At 34.5% G+C, this 26,731-nt stretch overlaps 1 protein-coding gene across 2 annotated transcripts in view; it reads right to left on the bottom strand.

Annotated features, from left to right (window-relative positions):
• The window catches only part of LRBA (LPS-responsive vesicle trafficking, beach and anchor containing), a 497,077-nt gene that overhangs the window by 191,566 nt on the left and 278,780 nt on the right, over positions 1–26,731 (bottom strand). The gene's annotated exons all lie outside the window — the stretch shown is intronic.

Here is a 26,731-nt window from a genome sequence, read left to right on the forward strand (position 1 = left end):
GAATCGAACTCATGCAGAAGTGGTTTTAGATTCTCAGTGCTGTGCTTTAACCCACTGCACCACCAGGAAGGGCCACCACCTAATTTTTTGACAGATATATTCTCAACATAATTGTGAGATAAGTAAGAGGGTAGAGGTATATATTTACACACACACAAATACATGTACATAAATAACAGAAAGACAGGACCTTTTGAAAAACAGTGAGCTGGTGCCTATGGAAAAATGTGAAAAACAAAGCAAAAATGGAACCATGTCATTGCAACCCAGGTTGGCATGATAATGGTTGGAGGTACAGAAAGAAAACAAGGGTATGTAGGCTGATTAATGGGTGACCTACCAAATCCATAGGCTATTTTAAAAATAAATCTCAAAAAGTGAAGTTACATGTCATTTCACTGCCAACCTGGTGTAAAATAGTAAATCAATGATGAGAAAGATTAAAGCTATTAAAGGTATTAGAACTAATATTGTATTAAAGGTCAGGACAAAAAATACTTATTTTATTATTCCTTATAAAAGAAAAGAACATGTAACTACCTAATTGAAACTACAGCAATGAGTCTTCAAATGTTTATTTGTTTAAAGAAATTAATTTTTTTAATGCACACGAGAACTGGAGTGTAGGCCAGAGGTATGTGGACGGGGGCTGAGAGGATTCACCGGAGACAAAGTGGGGAGCAGAACAGGCAGATGAACTGAAAAATATTGCTAAGAGGAGTAGCAGACTACACAGGAGAGGTCTGCTATGACATGTGGGTCAGCTCCCTGGGCAGGGATTGAATTCAAGCTACAGTGCTGGCAATAGCTTGATAGTGCTGAAACTTAACCCCTTGAGCCACCATGGAGGCCCTTCAAATGTTTCTAGCAAGTCAAAAATGTGAAATAAAAAATTAACAATATAAGGAAGTATGAAATTATAGTGATATTTCCTTTGCTAAAAACAAAAAAAAAAAAACCTTCAATTTTATTTTAAGAACTATGATAATAATCAAAAGGGATTTCATAGGTCATTCCCCAGTCACTGAAACCTGGAATTTCCCATAATATTTAAATCCATCAACAAAATGTTTTACTAACACCGATGTTAGTACAAGTATTAACAATTCTTAATAGCATTCTTTGTCATTGTAAAAATTAAATCTATTAGGACAGCAGTAAGCAAATAAGCCTTCTTCACCCTACAGTCAGTCGGTTTTTAAGAAAAAATATTTATCCATTCATCCACTCATTTTAAAAGGAAAAACAAGTTTTGAATGCCTGTATGTTGCAGACAATGATTTAGAGTCTAGAGGCACAACAATCAACAAAAAGGTAGGGAGTAATGGGGAAATATTTATTAAATTAAGGGGGAAAAACCACCCTAAATATCCTATTTCAGGTAGTAACTATTAAACCAAAAAAGAAAGACCTGAAGAAATTTTAAATATCTGGAGTTTAAACAAAAAGGAGAAATCTAAATCTGGGTGACCATTATAAATTCCAACCCTCTATCAGGCTTTGTGATCTATTCAGTGGCTTTATTCTAGAAGAAAATACTTTAAATCATATATATAATATTACAATGTCACTACCTACTCACAAATGGTAGATTCTGACAGTTACTTAAAACAATTTAGTCCTTCAATACAACAAGAAGACATAACAATCATTAACATATATGTACCAAATGAAGGAGCACCAAAATATATCAGGAAATTACTGTCATCTATGAAAACATATATCAGAGAGAATACATACATAGTAGACTTCAACACTCCACTCTCAACAATGGACAGATGAACAAGACAAAAATTAAGCAAAGACGCTAAAGTTCTGAACAAAACCTGGTCAACATGGGTCTAATAGACATCTATAGAATACTGCATCCCACAAAATCTGAGTACACATTTTTCTCAAATCCACATGGCTCATTCTCTAAGATTGACCACATACTGGGTCACAAGATAAACATCAATAGGCACACTAAGATCAAAATGATACCATGACCAAGTGGGCTTTAGTGGAGCACAAGGATGGTTCAACATCAGAAAGTCAATTAATGTAATCCATCACATCAACCGACAGAAGAATAAAAACCACATAATCATATCAATAGATGCAGAGAAGGCATTCAACAAAGTTCAACACCCATTTATGTTTAAGCCCTTGAACTCCTCCGAATAGAAGGAACACACCTCAACATGATAAAAGCCATATCTGACAAACCCACAGCACATATTATCCTCAATGGAGAAAAGCTGATAGCCTTTTCCTTGAGATCAGGAACAAGACAAGGGTGTCCACGTCACCACTGCTCTTCAACATAACGTTGGAAGTTCTAGCCAGAGCAATAAGACAGGAAAAAGACATACAAGGAATCCAAATAGGGAAAGAAGAAGTAAAACTATCCTTATTTGCAGACGATATGTTTATTTACATGGAAAATCCTAAAAACTCCACAGAGAAACTAATCAAAACTATCAACCAATTTAGCAAGGTAGCAGGATATAAAATCAACACACAAATGTCAGAGGCCTTCCTATACACAAACAATCAGAAGAAGCAGAAATAAAGTCATCCCATTTTCAATTAAAACAAAAAGAATCAAATACCTGGGAGTCAACCTAACAAAAGAGGTAAAAGACCTCTACAAAGAAAATTACAAAACACTGTTAAAAGAAATACAAGAAGACACCATGAAATGGAAAGATATCCCCTGCTCATGGATCAGGAGAGTTAACATCATCAAAATGGCCATCCTACCAAAAAGCGAAATACAGATTTAACGCCATTCCAATAAAAGTCTCAATGACATTCTTCAAAGAAATAGAAAAAAATATTGATGAGATTCATATAAAACAACAAAAGACCTCAAATAGCCAAAACTCCCATTACTAGCAAGAAAGAGAATGGAGGCAATACAATCCCCAACTTCAAGCTATACTACAAAGCCATAGTAATCAAAACCGCATGGTACTGGAACAAGAACAGATGTACAGACCAGTGGATTCGGATAGAAAACCCAGATATAAACCCACAGGTTTATGGACAGCTAATCTTTGACAAAGGAGCAAAGGAGATACAATGGAACAAAGAAAGTTTGTTCAGCAAATGGTGCTGGGAAAACTAGGAAACAACATGCAAAAAAATGAAACTAGATCACTACCTCTCACCATACACAAAAATCAACTCAAAGTGGATTGAAGACTTAGACATAAGAACGGAAACCATAAAATACCTGGAAGCAAAGATGGGCCAAACACCACTTGACATATACTTCAGTGACATCTTTAAAGATAGAGCACCCAATGCAACAATTGTGAAGGTAAGGATAAATAGATGGGACTATATCAAGTTAAAGAGCATCGGTACAGCAAAAGAGACATTACAAAAGACAACAGACATACCACTGATTGGGAAAAAAATCTTCTTATACAAATCGAGTGATAAAGGATTGATCATAAAGATATACGAAGAATTGATGAAACTCAACGAAAATAAACAACCCCATCAAAAAATGGGCAGAAGAGCTAAAAAGACACTTCTCCAAAGAGGAAATGAAGATAGTCAACAAGCATATGAAAAAATGTTCAACATCACTGGTAATAAGGGAGATGCAAATTAAAACCACAATGCAATACCACCTCACCCCAGTGAGAATGGCACATCTTCAAACAACTAGCAACAACAAATGTTGGCGAGGATGTGGAGAAAAAGGAACTCTCCTGCACTGCTGGTGGGAATGCAAACGAATACAACCACTATGGAAAACTGTTTGTAGTTTCCTCAAACTGCTAAACATGGAGCTTCCCTCAACCCAGCAATCCCACTCCTAGGTATCTACCCAAAAGACACAAAAAAACTGATTCAAAAAGATACCTGCACCCCCATTTTTACTGCTGCTTTATTCACAATTGGAAAGACATGGAAACAGCCCAAATGCCCACAAATGGATGACTGGATTAAAAAGATGTGGTACATATACACAATGGAGTATTACTCAAAAAAAAAAAAGAAACACATGTCTTTTACAGCAACATGGATGGAGCTGGAAAAGATCATGCTTAGTGAAATAAGTCAGAAAGAAAAAGAAAAGTACTAGATGGTTTCACTCATAGCAGAAGTGTAACAGACGAGGTGAGAAAATAATAATAATGAACAGCTACATACCAGAGACATTCTATGGGGGTGGAGTGGGAAATGGGACCAAGAACAGTCGAGGGAGGGAAAGGCACTGGACTATGGTGATGGCACACGGGTGATGTGGTGATGGGAAACCCACAGGGATGACAACTGAGATGAAAAAAGGCATAAAATAATGTACAAATAAACTATTATATTAACAAAAATTAGTCCTTAAGACTAATATTCTTGCCAACTCATAATAATTGAAAAGCCACTTTAGCAATAGTTCGATCCCCGCCCCACCCCAGAGGTGACCCAAATGGTGTGGCAGATCTCTGACCCGCCTACTGCTCCTCTCAGCAGTGTACTTTGTTGACCTCCTTGTTCTGCTACCCTCCCTGTCTCTGGTGAATCCTCTTGCTGCCCCTGAACCTCTGACCTGTACCCCAGTTCTGTATGCATAAATAAATCTTAAAAAAAATATGAAATAACAAAAAGATGTTATACACGCTAATATTTTACAGACTCATTCTAGATCTCTGATAAGCTACAAAAATGTCATTAACTCTGAATAAGGGTGATGAAAAATATTTGGAAATAAATGACAAGATATTTTAAATATCTGTTTGATATTTAAATATTGATATATTAGAAATTTATTGTATAACTCTCTAAAGCCCTATGAAGAACAAAACCATACCTATCTGTACCAATGTGGTCTCAGCATCCTATATAGTTTGCATATTAGTAGATTCTCAAAAAACTGTGGGATGAATGATTGTACACATAAAGTTTCTAAGTGACTTATTACCTCTGTGTTTATTTATAAGCTCACTGCTGACTTCTGCATTAAATTTGAGCTTTTTCCCTATAAATTTTGTGGTCCTTCAATAGACTATGGTAGAGGAATATGGGTGCTTTGGTGGTAGGAGCTATGGTGACCACACCTCAGGGGGTAAATACTATACTGTTAATATATTAACAAGGATATAAAGCAATGGAACTTCATTTAAAATAAATAACAAACACTGTGAAGATGTGGGCAAAGGGAAATTGCAGTTTGGACAAGTTATATCTTTGTCATCATATGAATACAAACTATCATCAGATTTATAAATGCTGTGGTGTATGAAATGGATATTACTTCCTAATCAATGTCTTATAAATTAGGCGTGAAAATACATGTACAAAATAAGACCTACTAGTAATAGGACATTTTTTTAAAGCAAACTTTTATTTTACTATTTATTATGTGACTTAGTAACAAGATGTCATAAGTATAAGTGATCCCACCATCAGTAAAGTGAGACAACAGTGCTGTGCACTAGATTTCACCCAGTGCCTATACTGGCTTATAATAATAATTCTCAGCAAAAAGAATCAAAGCTCTTTAGAATAACAGCTGATTTCAGGCCTGCAGGAAGGAAGGTTAATAAATAGGTAAGCCTATAATGTAAAGTAAGAAAGTGTTCCAGAAACTGAAAAAGCAATATCAAATGGATGTAAGGAAAAGCTCAAAGGAGCTAAGATTGGCCAAATCTGGAACAAGTTGAGCAATAAATATAATTATAATTATTGATGAATTATTAACTACTGGAAACTCCTAAGTCCACAGCAATAATGAATAGATAAACTGAGGCAGAAGGGTTCTGTGTTAAGTATGATATCTACTAGCCAATGTGAAAAAAACATGATACTAGAAGATAATTATTTTCTAATTATTATTAAAAAGACAAATATATACAAGAATTGTTTAAAAGGACTCCACAATTTATTTAGATTTCATTCTTTTCTCCCCATTTTCCTTTTTCTGTTCCAAGATTTCATTCAGGGTAATCACAATAAATTTAGTGTTAAAGGCTCTAAGCCTTCTCTGGCTATAACAGTTTCTAAAGACCTTCATGGGTTTGATGATCTTGTCAGCTTTGAGGCTTTTGAACAAGCCATTTATAGAATATCCTTCAATTTGGATCTGTACAAAGTTCTCGTGATTAGAATAGGGTTGTTCTGGGGAGGAAGACTGCAAAGACAGAGTGCCATTGTCATCATAAATCAGAGATACATGCTGTCAATATAGCTTGTCACTGTTAACAGTAACCTGATCAGACAGTTAAAAGATGTATTTGCTAGGTCACTGTTGTACCGTGATTCCCATCCTCTCCATTCCATATTGTACTCTTGGGAAGCACAGTGCACACTTTATAGGTATGAACCTTTGTTCCACCTCTTTAGAAGTTATCTACATATTTCAGTTAGAATTATTCAAAAATATTTTGTGCCTATTATTGATATCACTATAGAATCACAGATACTTATTTTATACTTTGAGTTATAATCCAATTCTAAAATTCATTGCTCAAGTTGTTCCAGCTGTGGACACTGAAGTTTTTCATTTAACTCTTGTGTCCCTTTAATATAACCCTGTCATTCTGTTTTGTGAGCACTCTCTTACTTTCTGATAGTAAGATATGCTCCACATTTACCTTATATACTTTGCTCAGTTCTAGGATTAGTCGATTCTCAAAGGAATCCTGGTATTAGACATTAAGATCTAGATATCACATATACTCATTACTACAGGGATATCACTGCTTCTAGACTCTCCAGGCAAACTATATGTATATGTACATGTGCACCAAAATATCTATGTTATTTCTACATATATCCACTTTTATCTACCTGTATTATGCTAAACATGGAATTCACAGTAAAGTTTCAAACTCTAATCCAGGGCTACATGATTAATTCTTGCCATCAGGTAGGAAATTTTGATGAGCAATATGAGTACTTCATGATTTCACTATGAATTATTTATTAATTGTAAAAGAAAAAATAATACACTGGCAATACTGAATAACACTTTGACTAACCAATCAAAATCAGTATTATCACTGATGGGTAGATGGTGTGCTCCTGGGTGTTAAACTGAGAAATTAGACACACTGTTTATATAAGGGTTCACATTACATGCATAACATGAATCGAATGATAAGTAGAAACATTCTACTTTTTTAAAAGGAGGAAAGAACTTAAGTTCTTCAAACTGGCTGATGTCAAAAAAAAAAAAAGGCAAAGAAAGGTTAAGGAAATGTTTCATTAAAGGAGACATTAAATGTAAATAAATTAAATGTAATACCTAATCCTAGAATATATCTTATCCTAGAGCTAAAAATGTTATAAAGGAAAATATTTGGTCATGAAGAAAGTATTGTAAATTAGTTAAGTATTTTAGTGATATAAATTAAGAAAATGTTCCTATTTAGAGGAAACATAGGCTAAGGTATTTAGAAACAAAGAAACATGATATTTACAAATGACTCAAAAGAACTGTGTTTGTGTTTCTCTACATATACATTAGATACATATACTTACATATGTATGTATGTAAAAGGAATATATATATATATAAAAGGAAGAAGAGAGAATCAGCAAAAGATGAAAGAAATGATGCAAAATATCAATGGTGGGCATATCAATGTTTTTAAAAACATGTTCTTCTTTTCACATAATAAATATATTAAATGTAAGTTTGAGCCCAAGTCAATGAAATAAAGACCTGAAATGCTCCAAGTTATTCACTCCTATGATAGATTATGACCCAGAACTCAAAGAAGGAAATCCTTGGGAAAAGATAAAGCTAAGTGGCCAACACAGAAACTGACCTCCACCTATGATCATTTTTAACACCTCTGACTGATGTATTTATAGAGCACACAGAAGTAAATATTTGGTCCCCCCCCCACCACGTTACGGAATTTACTGAGTTTAACCACTGAAAGCTAAAAACTTACTCTTAGGAGAACAGGCTATATTCATAACTCAAGTCACTGTCAATTAAAATATTACCAGTAGCTAGTGCTATCTGAAACTATAATTTTGAGTGAACCTAAGCTTCAAGTTACAATAAATAAAATTCTTACTGAGAATTTTACCACACATATTATAGGATTTAGTCTACTTTTTGAGACAAAATTGTAACATTATATAGGTTTCAGTTGTATAGTGCTATAATCTGAAATTAGATATTGTTCCTGTCACCAATTAATCTATGTGGGAGCTTCCCTACGACCCAGCAATCCCACTCCTAGGTATCTACCCAAAAGACACAAAAACACTGATTGAAAAAGATACTTGTACCCCCATGTTTATTGCTGCTTTAGTTACAATTGGAAAAACATGGAAGCAGCCCAAATGCCCAAAAGTAGATGACTGGATTAGAAAGATGTGGTACATATATACAATGGAATATTACTCAGCAACCAAAAAAGAGAAACACATGTCTTTTGCAGCAACTTGCATGGAGCTGGAAAAGATCATGCTTAGTGAGATAAGCCAGAAAGAGAAAGAAAAATACCAGATGGTGTCACTCATAGCAGGAGTATGAAAATAACAAAATAACAAAAATAATGAACAACCATATACCAGAGACATCTTGTGGGGGTGGAGTGGAGAATGGGATCAAAAACAGGGGAGGGGAAGGGAGGGAAATGCACGGGACTATGGTGGTGGCACAGGGGTGATTTGGTGATGGGAAACCTGTGGGGATTACAATTGAGATGGAAAAAAAAAATGTGCAAAATGATGTAAAAATAAACTTTGTAATAAAAAAATAAGAATACAGGAAATGGTTATGAATATGGTAAAACAGTCTGTCATAAAAATGATTGAGAATTCTCTGAAAAATAAGTCACTCTAGATAATCATATAATTTTTAAATTTTAACATTTATCACATAAATATTAACATTTTCTGAAAGAGAAAGAAATTGAAGAATCATTCCAGAGATATAATCCTTAATATTTTGAAATATAATTCACTGAGTCTCACATATTAAAGTTAAAAAAAAATCTACTCTATGTGATAAAACTGAGCTATTCTGTACTCAATGAGGAAAACTGTTATAGATGCAAACTTATCTAAATAAAAAATAAATAAAAGAAGATTTAATATAATCTCTCTCTCAAAAAAAAAAGTCCGTATCCTAAACACTCTTCATGAATAGGGGTACATGGCAGAGAAATCAAGGTTGTAGAGAGACTTAAAATGTGCATCAGCTAACATTATAATAAGATTACCCTAGATTATCTACTACCAATGTCATTACAAGTGTTCTTCAGAGTGGAAGAAAGTGGTAGAGTGGGTCAGAGTTAAAGCAAAGTAAGAAATCCCTCAACTTGGGGCTGCTGATTTTGAAGACAGTGGATGAGAGCCACAAGCTAAGGGATGTGGGAGGTCTACAGAACATAAAAAGGGCAAAAAGGGAATTCTCCCTTGAGTCTCCAGAAGAAATGCCATCTTGCCAAAACCTTGATGTCAAGCCAGTGAGACCCATATTATTCAGGCCCCAAGCTATTGAAACACAGCAGCAACAGAAAAGTAACACACACACTACTTTCTTTCTTTATAGAAAGTTAATAAATACAATTTCATCTTAGAAATGGAAAATAATTATAGGAATCAACTACTATTTTAATCTAGAACTCTCTCCCTCAACCTCCAAACATATACATAGAAGAGTCCCATATCTATGCTTAGAATATAATATGTTTTCCACGAGAGCTTACTGACAAGAGAGATATTCTATGTCTATCTAGTACTACACTTCATCTAATGTGACTCTGATCTCATTACTCTCCACATCAGTGACTACCCTTCAGTCTTATTATTCTGTATACGTTTTAGTTCTCACTTTAATTCTCTCCTGTAATTTTTGCTCACGCAGGATCTCTTGGCTCGTACATAAAGACTGGCCTTAGATGCACAAGGCTAGTCAATGCCTTCTATGCAGATCTACCAATCAGCATATAATATTCTGCTCACCTCAGCTCTTTTCATTGTTGCTGAGTATTCAATGGTTGTTTTCCAATGATATTTATATTTCCTTGGCAATCTCAACTTTAAATTTTTCTATGGAAGGCTATGTATATTTACTCTATCTGCAAATTTGAATGAGTGAGCAGCAGAGATAATAGCATAGTTATAATATAGTAAAGTCCAAGTAACCAAGTGAAGTGAAACTCCAAGAAGTTATCAAATATTAAGATATCATGTAATACACATTTAATCTATAATACATTTTCTTAAGACAATCAACATTCAATACATTAAGGACTTTCTCATATTTCAACAGCACAAATATTATTAAACTGAGAGCTACTATATGCTCAAAATTATTTCTTACTCATTTTGTTTCCCTGCTGCCAGCAACTAAGTTTGTTTTGAAGAACTCTTTTTCTAAGCTTATTACACATTTATATGTAAATTTAGACACAGAGACCTTAGCAATCTGACAACAATAATTGCCAATATTAGTATCATATAACCATAAGGCTAAAACATTATCCTTGAATATATTTTATATTGACTTCATGACACTGTAGAGTAGTAAGGTATGTATTAAGATTTTATATATACTTTTTATTTGACAGCTTGTCTGGTAATTCTAATTAACAATTTCTATGGCAAAGTATAAGTCACATAAAATGGAATCATGGATTATTAATTTAACACATAAAAGTAAAAATATTGGAAAGCTATACAACTTGAAAGTCATTTAAAAACATATAATACCTTGAAATATATTTACATTTCCATATATTTAAGTTTACTGAATAAACATTAAAACAACAAGGAAGATTAAATCTACACCTCCCCAGATTTACTACTTATACACCATGTTTTCATTTTTGCTCATTCTCTTCAAATGTCTTCATGCATAAAACCTAAGTTTAACATATGTAAAATCAATCACAGAAATGATTTTGTGTACTTTATTATATCTTTTGAAGTTCTTTAAATATCACTACTGTTCTAATTACATGCCACTATAATTTCTATTCCCCAATAAGAAGCTTATAAAGAACAATGATACTTTTACCAGTTCTGAATATAAATTTCAAATATCTGAATGATATTTGAAAGAGACAAAGATATTAGAAAATTCATGACTGACACTGGGGAATCTTCTCACCTCCCTCACCTCTAGCTTATACCACTCCAGTTCTTCTATCCAAAAATAGTTTTTAAAGTAAAAGAATCTCTAAAAAAGGTTCATGACTGTGTAAAAGATTTAATAAATAAAGCACTTTTCAAAATAACAAGTTACTATTTAGGATGTTATTGAACTTTCTTATTTAAAGATTTCTAATTAAACTATATAGAAAGAATTTTAAAATAATTGAATCTTAAAAATTAAAGATAGATCAATAACTGATACTGACTTCAAGCTAATTGCCAAGCTATGAAAACAACTAAGGTGCCCCAAAAAACAGGTAAGTGGATCACAAAGCTGTGGCCTATTTACTCAAAGGAATACTCTTGGCTATTAAAAAAGAAACAGAGATGACTCAGTGATAGGAATCCCACGGGGATTACAATTGAGGTAAAAAAAAAAATGTACAAAATGATGTAAAAATAAACAATTATGAAAAAAAAGAAAGAAATATAAACTTGCCATCTGTAACAACAGCCCTAGAAAGGATTACACTTTGTGCAATAAGTCTGAGAAAGACAAACACTGGGTGGTATTATTTTACACATGGAATATAAAGAAACAAAACAGAAGGTCAGATAAATCCAAGCTAATAATTTCTTCAGTAAAGTGTTTTCAGTAAGACAAATAATATTTACTATAATGAATTTTTTAGGCAATGTGAATTGACCATCACTGCGTACGAACTTGGTAATTAAATTCTTGCAATCAAGATAATACAAATTTGACTTAAAAATATAGAGTGTGAAGCAATAATGATACAAAAAGCCATCAATTTTCCTGTAAAAGCTGAATCTAAACAGAAAGTGAAATTGACGTCAGTTCACTTTTGAGAGCTTACTATATTTGGCAAACTGCTTCCTCTTTGATAACACAGTGGTGTGTTTTATATATAGACTCATTATAAGCCACAATGTTTCCTAAGTACAAAATATGCAGCATTTTATTAAGTCCATTTCCATCTTTTATAAACAGTCATGAATGTTACTACCAATCACTTTAAAAACAGATTTGAATTTCAAATCTGTGATTTACTTCACATTACTTTGGAAATTTCCTAACCAGCTTACCCAACACAATTTACACTGCAATCATACCCAAACTTATATAAAATGATGATATTGATGAGTATCATTTGGTCTTTCATGAACTTAAAAAAAAAATACAAATCAGATTGCTCTCTATCTGACGGCATTATCTGATCATGTCACAACATTTTAAAAGAGTGTAACATTGTTTTATCCTCCTCTTGTGAAAATTAATAGGAAGAAAGACAGCTCTGGAGATCTCCAGGAGACATGGGTATGTAGGTGTGCAATGAACATCATCTAAGAAATTAAGGAACCATCATAGGCAATTTCAGAAGGTCCTAAAGAAACAAAAGAGAGAAGGCACTGACAGAAAAAGTCATTTGTTGCCACTTCCTAGTTTTAGAACAAACCATATTAATCACTGTGTGCTTTGATTTCTATAATATATAGACAGAGGTAATCATAGTATATAAATTACAAATTTGTTGAGATGATTAAAACAAAGTGCTTAGCATTGTGCCTGGAACAGAGTAAGAGTTCAATGTTATCCTTGTGTGAATGTCACTTCAATTGAGCTTTCAGAACATTACCTCTAGAAGGTTACACAGAAAATTTGACTTTAGTGACAGTTATAAATCTACAAGGAAGTAAGAAGTACCAAAATTATGAATCTACAGGTATTTATTGAGTATATACTAGGCATCTTGTTAAGTAGTGCCAAATAAATAAGACCGTGCATGACTTTCAGTAACTTTTCACATTAGTAAGTTAATAAAAGGAGAGAAATACAGAAATAATAAGACAGGGGAAACAACAAAATTGAAAGTACACATCAACCTGTTTGAGGTTAATGATAACTGAAACATTAATAATAGAAGACCTTGCTCTTCATGATAAGGAAGGAAGCTAACCTGGATGGACAGACTTCAGGTTGGGAATTAGTGGGCAATAAAATTCATTAGCTAGAGTTTTAAAGAATTTTTTAAGTCACATAATGACAACCTGTTTTATTCCATTTCTATAGATATAAATCTACCAAGGGAACTAGAATAAACCTTGAATTTGATGGAAATACTGAACTACTGAATCACTGTCTCCCTTTTTCCCTTTGTTCTGGTCTCCTACCACATTTACTGAATACCTACTATGTAGCAATACTATGTAAAGTTCTGGGGATAAGAAATTACTAAGGGGCCTCTCTGGTGGCACAAAGGGTTAAGTCTCAGCATTATGAAGCCACCAACAGCCACTGAAGTACAAATTCTACCCTGCCAGGGAGCTGACCACGTGGTGCGGCAGACCTCTCCTGTCTTGCCCACTGCTCCCCTCAGCAGTGTTCTCCTCCCTACTCTGTTTAAGATGAATTTTCTCACACCCTGCACCTCTGGCCTACACCCAGTTCTTGCATGCATAAATAAAACCTAAATTTTTTTTAAAGAAGAAATTATTAAGATGAAGGCTATACTAGGTTTGAAGACACAATTTTTAGTATAGATTTCAGAAGAAAACTAACCAAGCCTATTTTACTAACACTACTACATCTTTGTAGTCATTAGATTGTTTTATTTCAACTTAAAAGATTTTTAAGTGTGCATAAAATTAGCACATTTTGGCATTTTGAGATAAATATTCACATCAAAAGTAGGCATTCTTAAAGTCTATCCTGAAAGCTCTAGTTACTTACAATATAGCAAATGAAGGAGTTTAAGGACCTGAAAATAACTAGAGTTTATACTGTATGTTATCTTGAACAAATCAGACTGTCCCACATTTCAATTGCCTCATTTGTAAAATAGCACCTACCTGAAAGGGTTGTTGTCAAAACTTATCAGTTAATATATGTAAACAATTAAGGCAATGCTTTCACATAATAAATACTTTATACATTCTATTATTATTGTAAAGGCATCTCTAATATCAGACTAGTGAAAAATATACCAACATCCCTGATAAAAGTAAATACCAGTTCTAAAAAAAAGATGGAGTCAAAGTAGCATAATAGAACAAGTAGAAAGTTATAGAACAGAGACCTAAGAGTGTTTAAGGAAGTGTAGGTAAAGCAGAGGTCACATTAACATTACATTTGACTTAAATATGAGAAAAATATTCTATATTTAACAAAATTTAGATAACTTTCAATCATTTATATTACTCTAAAATGTTTTATTAATAATAAAGAGTATACTTCTTGTAATACAGCATTTGGAAGCCCAAATTCAATGGTTTGTTCAGCTTGCATAAGTCACAACTGACTGGACACAGTCCCTGTGGGCATGCCACTTCATCCAGTCTGGACGGTTCATTAGTCATAATTACTATAACTGTACAGCAGAGACTGCAGCTTTATCTCATCATACATCTTTGATCAAGCTGCTTCAATTTCTGCTTCATCAGCATATGAAGTTACATTATTGGAGTATTTTATTTTCAATCAGTAATTAACATAGATTATGCTTTTTATCAAAACATGCATTCGGCCTTCACATTTAATAATGAGAATCTAGATCTGACCACCACTTGGCCTCTGGTATTTTGAAACCACCTAAACACAGTGAATCAACTGAAATCCAGAATGTTATGGAGAAAATTAAACAAAGAAAAGAACTGACCTGTGTGAAAGGCAAATTGAGACTACTCATACTTGATGCAGCTTCTCATTAAACATTAAATCACACCAGAAAAACATATCATACATATTTATTGTTTTGTACTGTCACTTTCAAAAGATGCATGCCACAATTAGTGTTTTAAACTATAAGCTACATCAAGCTTTCCCATGAAGATTGAAAACAAAGTAATGTATAGTATTGTATAAGAAGGTTAACGAACAGATGGATAATAGATTTCGTAAAACACTAAAATATAATATACTTATTTCAAAATGGAACATGTTGCTAAAACATGGTTCAAATGCAAAATACGGAATGAAACTGATGTGTCAAGAATGTTTTTCTTCCAAGTTCCTTTGGAGAACAATAGGGGACTAAACGGCCTGTCTCACTATTTCTGCATCTCACGATTTTTATGTGCAAAGTATCTGCACTGCAGCCTGCATGAACAATCATAATCGACAGTTACATGCAGGCACTAAGGCTGCAAAAATCCCAGAGTAATTAGTGTTGTCTGAATGCAATGACATCTGTGTTCTCATGGTTTTCAAGACATGTCAGGCCAGTAAGATATATATGAAAAAATATGACAAGCATTGCAAATGCCCTTCTGAAGTCTTACACTTTGGGGAAAAACTGAAGAAATAATACATGTCATCTTTTTGTAACCAATATATTTAAAAGACCTAAAAAGATCCTTTGAGTCATTCACTCTCTTCTGTAGCTATGTAGCATTTTTGTATAACATTTACTGGGGATACAGCAATGCAGATAAAAAAATATGCTACAAGTTTTTCTTTTAAAACTTTAACCCAAGTTATTCTGTGTACTTTTATGTGCCCATTCCTGTAACAAATAGTGAGCACTTAATATTCCTTGATTTATTTCTATATCTTAATATAAAAATAATTATTCATCGTACTGGGCATGAAATCTGTTAGAATTATGTTTACATTTTTCTAGGTACAGAGACTGCCAAATTGATTACATTAAAAAGTCTTTGTTTTAGGACACCTAATGCTTTTGTTGCCTATTGCCTATTTTTGATGCCTATTGCTCAGTAACTCCCCCCTCCATCCCCACCCCCAGCTATAGCAGTATGTTGGAGCATGCACTTGCTCTAAGAAAGACATTAGTCATCATTAACAGAAGCACTGACACCAAATCTAAGTGCCTCTCCACAATGACCAAGTGGCAATCATCTTTCTCTTACACTGTCACTGCTGATTAGGATTTTCTTTCATGAAAATTTAATTTGTCCCCCTTTCTTCAGCTTTTTTTTATTCCTGATTTAAAAAAAAATACACTGTATTCAGAAAAGACTGCAAATACAGCAAAAGTAACTGTGCTTATAGCTAACAATATGAAGATTACAAGATCCTCAGGTGCATCTTTTGTCTAGTCCAACAACAACAAAAAAACAGATTAAGTGAATGCTTAATAAAAACAATGATTCTAAAAGAAATTATGCTTTAAGAATCTGTAGAGTCTCAAAAGATAGCTAATTTAAAGGATCTGAGCAAAATTTCATTAAGTATTAATTACATAATCTCAAAGCTTCTTCAAAACTAAGACAGCAATTCAATGTTTTTCACTACTTCAAATTGTATTTTCTATTTCTTCTAAAAGAATACATGACTATTCACACAGATACATCAGTGCAAAATTGGAGACTATATAAGCATCCATATCCTCAGTTCAGTTTAAAAAGAAAAAAAAAAAAAACAATTTTCAGTTGCATTGGGTAAATGCAAATGATTCATGTGGTCCCAGAGTGTACACCGCAGTAGATGGGACTGCAGACTTAAGACTCAGGTTCTGTACAATATCACAGTGTTAAACAAGATATCGCAGCGATAAGTTATTTAAGGAAGTTTTTAAAAACATTTACTTTTCTGTTTTATTTCAATTTGTTTAAAGTCTTCAAAAAATGTAAGCATATGATAGTTTGCAAGGATCCTGGTACAACCCAAACTCCCACTACTAGTTATAAATATTTTCTTCTCTTTATATTACTTACATTTTGTAACAAAATAGACATTGGTTTAACTTTAAAATGTTTCTAAATTATTTTATAACCTTTCAGAATGTGTACTTCTAGTTAATACCTACCACATTTTTGTATTTATGTGAACATAAACTATTTTTAAGCGTAGATATCCAAATGAAAAGCTTTTTAAAATTTTTCTTAAATTCGGAAGCAATCATAATTCATCAAACTTTAATCATTAAAAGTTCTATTCCTGACTATTTCTCAATGAAACGTAATATAAAACAAATTTGAAGGTCAAATAGCAACTGCATTATGGCTAATACATCATATTCACAAATAGTTGAGCTTTTGTTTCCTCAATTTAACTGGTCTGCAGTTAAAACATTTAAGAAAGTATTCAGGAATTTAAATTTAAAAGAATTTTGAGAGGAAGTTACTAATTGCTGAACATTTATAACAAGGATATTTCTGATTAAAGGAGAATCAAGTTTACTTAAAACTGCATAATTACCTAACTTAATTATCATTGCAGAGTATCTTTATAAAAGACTACCCATTTCTTTATTTCTTAACTAAGTAAATATGCTCCTTAAATATTTAAGGTTTAAAAGTAAACTCTCATTTTCAGAGATGCACAGATTTACCCAAATTAAAACTTTAAAACCTCACAACTATATAATTACTTATTTCCATTGCTAGACCCAGTGCATGTTCAAGTAGAGAAGTTTAGCTCTATAACTTCTGCCCCTCAACCTAAACCTCCAAGTCACTTGTCAGTTAAAGCTTGGGCGATTTATTGACCATCTCTGGATGCATACTGTCAGTGCTGAAGGAAATATGAGAGAGGGCTGTTGCTACTGTTCTGGAGCTCATTGATAATGACATACCTGCCTCTGTCACCCATTACCCATACTACAAACTACTTAGACCTAACTGAAAAATCAATAGCCTACTTGCACTGGTTCCTGTGGCTGCCTCCTTTGATTGTCAGCTCCTGTCTAGGGTCAGCACTTACATGAAAGGGGCTGTGACTGCCTGATGCTTTCAGGACAACCTAACGATATGAAACTAGCCAACAGAACAGTAAATTCTGTCTCCCTGCCCTCCTCATCAATTAGGCTTTGACTAGGCTTGCCTGTAGAAACCTGACCTTTTAAGTTTAGGTGAATATGGACTAGCTGAACACACCATTGCCCTCAGCACTGAGCCAGGAAATCTACTGACAGGTTAAACAAAACAGAAGGTTGTAACTGTCATAATTTGCATTGCACTTTCACGCCAACAAGGGTGTTATCAGTAGGGGCAAGCCCTGGAACACACAACTCCAGCACCCTTAAGCCACGCTACTCATAAATTTTCAAGTGAAGTGAGATAAAACATAAATTTACAAATAGCAACACATTTCTCATTTTAGTCCTTTAATTTTGCTTTGCAAACTCACAGCATCAACTGTCTTAGTGGTCACCTGGTACTCCATCTGCATTAATGAGGGACTTCCAATAAGCACAAAATAAAAGTATAAATAATCATGTCTACTGAAGAGTTGTTTTGGAAAGAACCTGTAATACAGCAGACAGAATGACTGAGCTATAGCTCAGAATGCGAACAATTAGATCTCTCTCTGTTATCACTTTCCTCACTCCAAAAATATCCACAAGCTTAGACAAATAAATTAAAACATAAGTGAAGGAAGGTGTTGAAATTATATCCTACCATCCTTTTCTGGTACAGCATCTTTTACAGTTTGGAAGAAAACTAAAAACATCTGTAAAATAAAAGATGTTAACACTTTTATGCTTGTCATTTCTTCTGATGAAAACAAGTGAAGAGTATGAGAAAATGGTATAGAACTTTCACTCACTTATTGGCTCATGTTTTGAAACTCATTTCCCTGCTTGGATCTGCCATCTAAGACAACAGGACCACAGTGAAATGATAGTCACTGAGAGAAATGTCAATGACATTTTTTTTAAAAGATAATTGTAAATTTGAACTTTCTTTGGCACCAAGAACTAATGTCTACAGAATAGCTAGTCTTAATGAAAATGTCAGAAACACTGACAGCCATTCAACATATTAGGAAAAGAAACCCTGCTACTTTTACGTGCATCTTTAAGCATGCTCTATTTATGCACACATGTGAAATGTGTATGTGGTTCTAAGAACTAATAGTGGCTTGGATTTCATATTTTTGTAACTCATAGAGCTTATTCCAAGTTGCCAGTTGGTTGTTCCTCACAAGGGTCTCCAATCTATTATTTGCAATGTGTACCCCTGAAGCCTAAAATATAAAACAAGTTTATTCTATGATTTAATATATCAGAGCAACACTGAAAGTCTAATTTTTGCAGAAGCTATCTGATTTGAAGTCAACTAATAAAAGATGTGAATAGCAACTTTGAAGATACTGTTATAAATTTGTATACCAACAGGAAAAGACAATTCAGCCCTTCACTTAAAAATTGAGAAAACTGTGTACAGAGAAGCAATTGAGCAAGGTCACTCAGATAGTTTGTGGCCATACTTTAAAAAAATCAGGACTTCTCTCTTACCGAAACCCTCTCCCCCCCCCCCCAACAAAGGCTCTCTAAATGCTATCATACTATATCCCTTTATCTTATCTATTCAGGTAAGTTATGTGAAAGAAACAACCTACATTTAAAAACAATAGATATGTATAATTCACTGTTAATTGATGCTATAATATAAGCAAGTTTTGGCCCATTTTTTTTTTTAAAGATTAGAATATATGAGAGCATTTAACCAACAAGGTACTACAGAATAACTACCAGAAAAGAGATCTAATTAGGAATGGTTGGATCCCTTCACTTATCTAATATGATGATTAACTATGCATCTGGTAGCCTTTCAGATGCTTTGTGTATGCCTATCTGATAGCAAAGTGAAAGGGCATGGACAGTGTCTGGTCCCAGCAAGCAAATCACTTGGAAACCGTCATAGCCATAGATCAAAGATTTTTCACTCTATCTAGACTGATTTAAACCTACCAACTTAGGTTTTTGTCCACAGACAAAACCAGTCAGAAAATAAGAGAAAGACTCTATGATCCAAACATAACAGAGAAGATAGAGGAGCAAAATTCAGGAAAAAAAAAAAAACAGATTGGCAGAACCTTGATATACGTAGGCCAAGACAGCTGTTTTATATCCTAGCTTTATTTCAGATGGTTAAAGGAAAAGTTTCCATTCCTTAGATCATCAAGTATTATTTCATTTGTATAACACAGATGTCTTCTATACATAGATTAGAGTCAGCGAAAGATTTTTGTTGTTGTTTGACCACTGCAAGGAATCAGAGAAACCACTTGGCACATCTCTTTTACTCTAATGTTTGAAGAAAGGAACAGGCTACATTTTTAACATTAAAAATAGCATAAAGACCATTAAAAATTTCCTGTAATCTTAGCAGAAAATGGATGCTAATTTACTAAGATTAATAATAATATAAATGGAGTCCTATGGAGCCAATGTATATGAAAATAAACTAGAGGTTTAAAGAAAGCAACTAGTTTTCCTAAAGTATAAGAAAAATCTGCTCATATGATATGTGTAACTGATCATTTTAAGCATAGGTCATACAGAATGTCTTATATGATCTCAAAAAAATACAGACTGCAATGCCAAGTCTTATATTTGGAACTAAGTAAGTACACCTCAGTTCTCAGGCATAATCTACATCCTTAGTCTCAATCATTTGTTTCATAAATGTCTGGCACTGATCACAGGGGAAGTAGAAATGGGACTGGGAATGGCTTTTCAATCTCAAGAAATGTATTTTACATGGGAGTCAGTAGTATTATTTTAGTGAGCAAAGCATAGCACACTTTCTTTAAACCATAAAATTCAATGTTCTGAAATGAATGGAAGTCAAGAGCTTTGACAAATAATAATCCAAAAATTACAGTCACTCCTAAATATTTAAGTGTTGATGCTACTAAAAGAACCTTTTCATTTACTGAAGATTATATAGTAAGTTATGAAAAGTCAAAGTTAATTGATTGTAAAATTCAATATTTATATCATAGCACATTAATAAGGGAAGGAGGAAGGGGGAAGATGGAAAGAAGGAAGCAAGCTAGTTGTGAAGGACAAAGGAAGGAAGACAGACAAGACAGTGCATTTTATTCTAACTTTTCAAAAGAAAAATAGCTTAACTATAAAGTAAGAGAATATAACTGCTACAACTCAAAGAAAATGGGGAAAAAATTACACAATTTGTTGTTAAGAACAAAATACATATTATCAAAATAAGTAAGAATATAGTAAATTCAATGAAACACCTTCTGCACAATACTCATTGAATCAACTTGCATTTTCTTAACGTCATCTCGTACTTCAATAACATAGCAGCATTTTCCACATACATTAAGTTAGTAATTTCTGTTTTTCCTGAGCACATGCTCTCTGCTCTATCATTATTCATTTTGATAAGATCAAATTATGTGTAACTTAATAAAGTACTTATACACATACATATACACATGTATACATATATATACACACACACACAAAGCTGTTATTCAATGCAGAAACTACCGTATATTATACTCTCAAATTTCTTGTCCTGCTATATAATACAAGAAGTAGACTTGTAAGAGTCTAGTAGGTATAAACATCACTAATCGTATGTGTTACCTAAGGTAATCCAAATAAACTTAAAGAGGCCCACAAAACAATACTCAAAGTACACAAGAACACTTATTCTTCAGTACATTTTCATAGGCTAAGTACACATAAAGTTATTGCTTTTACCTCTCAGAGAATTAGTTCAATTTTATACTCTTCAAATAAGAAAAATACCCTTTGGTTACTGATCAAAGAGATTACAAGGTTTGGGGGTACTTTTGATGCTATTTTGTGAGGAAAAGAAATCTCGTTTCAGCAGCTTGATTGACCATTTAAAATTAATAGGCACTACAGTGAATGGTTCAAAGAAAATTTTCAATTATTGGTTATTCTCTAGATTGATTCCAGAATAATAATTATCTATAGCTTAGAAACAATCTCTGGCATTTTGGACTTTTGAAAAATTACATCACTAGACAGAGAATGTGGTTTTACTTTAAATTTTAATACAGTGTATACAGTATAATAAAGAAATTATTGTTTTTAAGCTTCTTGCTGGTATTTTAATTATTTCAATAAAATTTCATCAATTCATACAAACAAATTGTGCTTGGGTTGTTTACTTTCTGTTTTTACTGGAATAGATTTTAAATTCAGAGAATTTAAAAAGTGTATATTGCTCCATTTATATTTTGACTATAAAAAGAATTTTCTTCAAAAACAATCAATTTTATCAGTATGTTGAATAATTAAGTACAAAAGAAGAAAAAAATTAGCCCTCATGTTTCAAAGTTAGATTTTAGAGGAAAAGGCCACAAAAGACTGGCCTTTTGTTTTCTAAAAAGTCCTACAGATACGTTCTCTTTTAAGTGAATAATCTGATTATTTTTTAATACTTTTGAAGTGTTTTCCTGGAAAATAAAATTACAGAATCCAAAATCGATAAACTCTTCAGTAAAGGTTACTGGACTACTGTATGCTATTTCTATAGCTAATAAAATAATGGCTGTCTTTTCACTCTCAGTTATATGATAACGTAAAAGGAATACTAAATACTCAATAAACACATTTTGAAATAAAGATCAGCAAAAAAAAATGAAACCATTTAAGGGTTCTGTATTCTCTAGAAATGTAAACAGGATTATAACTGTCAGATGTATAGAAGCACTGACTTCAGTCATTAGTTTGGTTTTGCTTGTGAGAAACACAACATGAACTACTGAATCATTTCTTTTCAAATCCTTACGTTCCCTGCAGCAGTTCAAGCTTCATGAGCAGTGCAAGAATGTACAGAAATGACAGGCAAAGAGCATTCATTTTCTTTTTTTCCTCATACTGCTTCTCTATAAATGGAAGACAGAGCTCTTTCTCAAAGCACTTAAGCCAAGGCTGTTTAAGTCAATTGTTGAAGGGAAAGCTGACTGAATATTCTCTACGCAAGCTAGTTGAAATGTTCCATAGCTGAAATGCTCCTTTCTTTTCATGAAAGTTTTTTGCAAAAATTAAATACTATGTTATTATATTAGAATAAGATTAGCACTCTAGCTTGATTGTTCATTACTCCTCAATTAGAAATATTTTCATTTTTCAAATATTCTATCAACTCATCACTTGATGAATACCATTTAAAAACTACCCAGCTCTGCTTCCTATTTAAAAAACAAAAGGCCCTCAAATTAAAATATGCCTGTTTTCTTTGTAAGACATCTCATTTGTATAGTTATTTTTTATTTCTAAGTGTCTATACACATAAGTGTTTCACTGCGAGAGGAAATTCAATTAATAATTAATAGTCTAGCCATGGTTAAGTTAAAATAGAATGCAGTGTGTGCTCTGATGACACTTCTGCAATTTAAACACTTATATTTCTCAAAACTACTATAGCCATTGCCATAACTTGACTCAGATTTTTAAGGAAATGGGAAAGTTCAGATTAAACTTTAAACATGCATTAAATGTTAGTTTACGGTAACCAAAAACATGCTCTTCCTGGTGTTATCATCTACATCCTCACAAGAAGTTCTTAATGTCATAAAGGTGAGGGTGAAGTCTGCAGGTTATGGAGGACCCAAACAAAAAATTCAAATCACACTCTGAATGATCCCCTTCTCCCTTTAGGGATGTCTGCAGTCAGCCCAACATCACAAGCCTGGGCAGAAGCATGCTGATGTTGGCACTGCCTAAGCCAAACAAACAAGATGTTTAACAGTCAAATAAAATGTCCTGCAGCCTCCCTAATGAATTTGTCAAGGACCATCAGATTTCACTCCCCCTCTTTTGCCTCATTAACTCAAGTATGATGAGACGGATTATAACAAGAGAATACAGATCAATCGGTCTGAAGACTTGAAGTGGCTTTTAGCCTCTAGAGTTTCTCTCACTTGGTCTCCTTTAATAGAATACAGTATCTCCTGTAGAAGGGGTTGCCACTTCATTTTAATACGCCATCAAGGAGCTGCTGATGGACTTCTATACTAACATACATAAAAGCAGAGGTGACAGGGGCTCTTCATTTACAGCCTCCTCGGATACCGTTTCCCCCTTCAATTATTCAACCAGAGGAAGAGGGGATCCGCAAACACACAGCTGAAGCAGCTCTTAAGCAAAGGCAGCCCGTGTGAGTTGAGGTGGGGGAGGGGGAGGAAGGGAGCTAGCAAGAGGGAGCGTTATTTGCTGGAAGTGTTTAAGTTTATTGCTCAAATGATGTTTCTAATTAGTACCACCGGCAATAAATTAAAGTCGCCTTTGTTTAACTGATTTATTATTTACTAGAGCATCTACCTTAGACAGGGTAAATTGGTAATGAATTGTTTTTAAATCAAAACATTTGTAACATTTTATCATTCCTCAGCCTCTGTGTGTAAAAGTGGTGAAACACAGAGACTGGAGTGCAAAGAAACTCACTAGTGCTTGACCACGCAAAGAGGAGAGGAGGAGTGGGGTGTCAGGCGCTTGGCACCAAGAACATCCTAGTGACTGGCAGCCCACCCAAACAATGAGGATGCATGTGGACGAGGACCAGGGACGGCGAGGGGTGCCACCTTGATCCAGAGGCAGGAGGCGCACACCGCAGCACCAAGGATGGGCAACTTGCTGTCACCCCTGGCTCTTTTAGCAAACATTCACTCCTCACAGGAGTGTCTCCCGCCGGTCGGCAGCAGGGCAGGTCCAGGGGAGGTCTCGGCAGCTCACCGACCAGAGGCTCAGAAGGAATGGCCACCACTGGGTTGGGAGGGAATGCTCCCTAGAACGCGGCCACCACTCTCCGCCTAGTAAACTGCCCTCGGGAGAATCTGTTACCGATTCTCTGCGGGCTGGTCACACAACTCGCTGCAGCAAAGTGTCCCTCCTACCCAATAATATTTCCCAGGGCAACAGCCATTGTGACCTCTGGGCAGGTTACAACTGGCAATTGGGCTGCCGGCAAGCACAAACACCCAAGGCACCGAGGATCCTCTCTAGCCAAGTTGCAATCCCCTGAAAACATGGAGTCAGCAGCCGCACCAAGTCTCTGCCACTGCAGAGAAGTTGACTTAAGATCTGCTTCTTAAGAGTTTCAGGAAAGCTTGCTTTCCACTCTTCTAACCAATTCCGAGCCAGTAAAGAAGGATCCTTACCAATAAATCCGACTTTTAAAAAGAAAAAAAGACCAAGTGATTTTTGGAAAGGGAGTGATTTATGGCAATGAGTGAAGGTATGACAAGGTACCAGCCTTCTGCGCTAGACAAGAAAGAACCAAGCAGTCCAAATGTCGGAAGTCAAGTAAATGGAGAGAAACTTTCCGGATGTAACTGAATTTAAGTTTACCTGATCATGTTTTAATAGAGAAAGTGAAAATCCTCCCCTGCCTCCCCCTACCCCATACCAGATTTTACAAAAACTGAAAGCTTTGCCCAAAGACGGCACGGATTTTTATTCCAAGTTGAAGGCACTATTGCAGAATATAGCATTCCAAATCTAAAACTAATCTCTTCTACTTGGTTTATCTTTAAAAAGACTCAGAATGCAGATACTTGAGGGTCAAATACAAACCCTCAACAGGAAGTAAGTCAGGAACACTGTTAAGAGCTTCTTTCGTCCAGAATTACCCAGGGCTACAGTGGGTACAGCTTGAAAGGATAATACATATACTAAAAGCACATGCACGAGTTTCACTGAAATGCCAAGGGAGGAGTGAAGCCATCTGTGTAATCAATAACAGGATAGTTATAGATTTTTGCAGCAGAGAAGTCTTTTAAAAGCAAGAGTCAATTATGAAAATAAAACTATTTTACAAGTGAAATTCAATTCATACTGCCTGAAAATATAGTCAAAATTAGATTTACAACATATACATTTTAAGAAAATTTGAACTTACGTTCAGATTTACTGCCTTTCATTTCTATTAAGCTTAAAACAATTGTAATGATTTATTTTAATTTAAAAGCATACCCAACAAGTCTACATAAACAAAAGCAGATATAATTTGCACAATACACTTTATAATTCACTTTTCTTTCTCTGTAATAACTAGCATTAATAAGTATATCTCGACCTTAATTATGAAACAATTATCAAATAAGGTGCTTGCAATATTTTTACCCAGCCCCATTTTCTACCACATATGGAAATTACTGAAAAGAGATTTATGATCATAAATCCTCACTCATATCCACTCCACCCTGCTCTTTATACACAAATACACAAGCACATCGCACACATGCACGCTGGTGCACAGATACAACAAACTGCTCTGGCTCTTGGCCACAAAGCGAGGGAAGGGAAGAGGGGAAGACTTTGCATGAGGACAAAATCTAGACAATTTTAGGTCTTTTCACAAATACTCCTTCCTCCTCCCATTTGCCTTCAAGAGAAAGTAGTTTTGTTACGAGTTTACACCTTCTTCACAATGTCCATACCCCCCCCCAAAAAAGTGAACCTTTCTGAACCACTGCTACTCTCCCTCCGTTATTCCAGCATCTCCAGAAGTCCTTCCTATATACACTCTTTTTCTTTCTTTCTTGTTACTGATAAGAGAGAAGAGGGAGCTGTAAAATGTGTATGAGTGTTTGACTCTACTATCTATTCTATTTTCCTACTTCTGTTTTGCCCCCTTTCTTTATCAAGTGCAGTGGTGGCTGCTACTGTCTGCCAGGCATGCCTGTCTTCTCTCTGGGATTGGTTAAAGCACTGACAGCTTGGATAGCGATTGTAGGAACTGAAGCTCCACCCCCCTCATGATGGCCCTGGACCATTCATAAACTAAATAACTCCTGGAAACAGCAGAAAGAGAGAGAGGGGGGACAGAGACAGAGAGAGACAGAGACAGAGAGGGAGAGAGGGAGAGAGAGAGAGAGAAGGGAGGGAAGGAAGCAGGAGGGAGACAGGGAGGGAGGGGGAGAGAGATCGGGAAGGCAGAGAGAGAGAGAGAGAGA

The sequence above is a fragment of the Condylura cristata genome, unplaced genomic scaffold, assembly GCF_000260355.1.
Source record: "Condylura cristata isolate star-nosed mole 26May11 unplaced genomic scaffold, ConCri1.0 scaffold00018, whole genome shotgun sequence".
Classification (NCBI taxonomy): domain Eukaryota; kingdom Metazoa; phylum Chordata; class Mammalia; order Eulipotyphla; family Talpidae; genus Condylura; species Condylura cristata.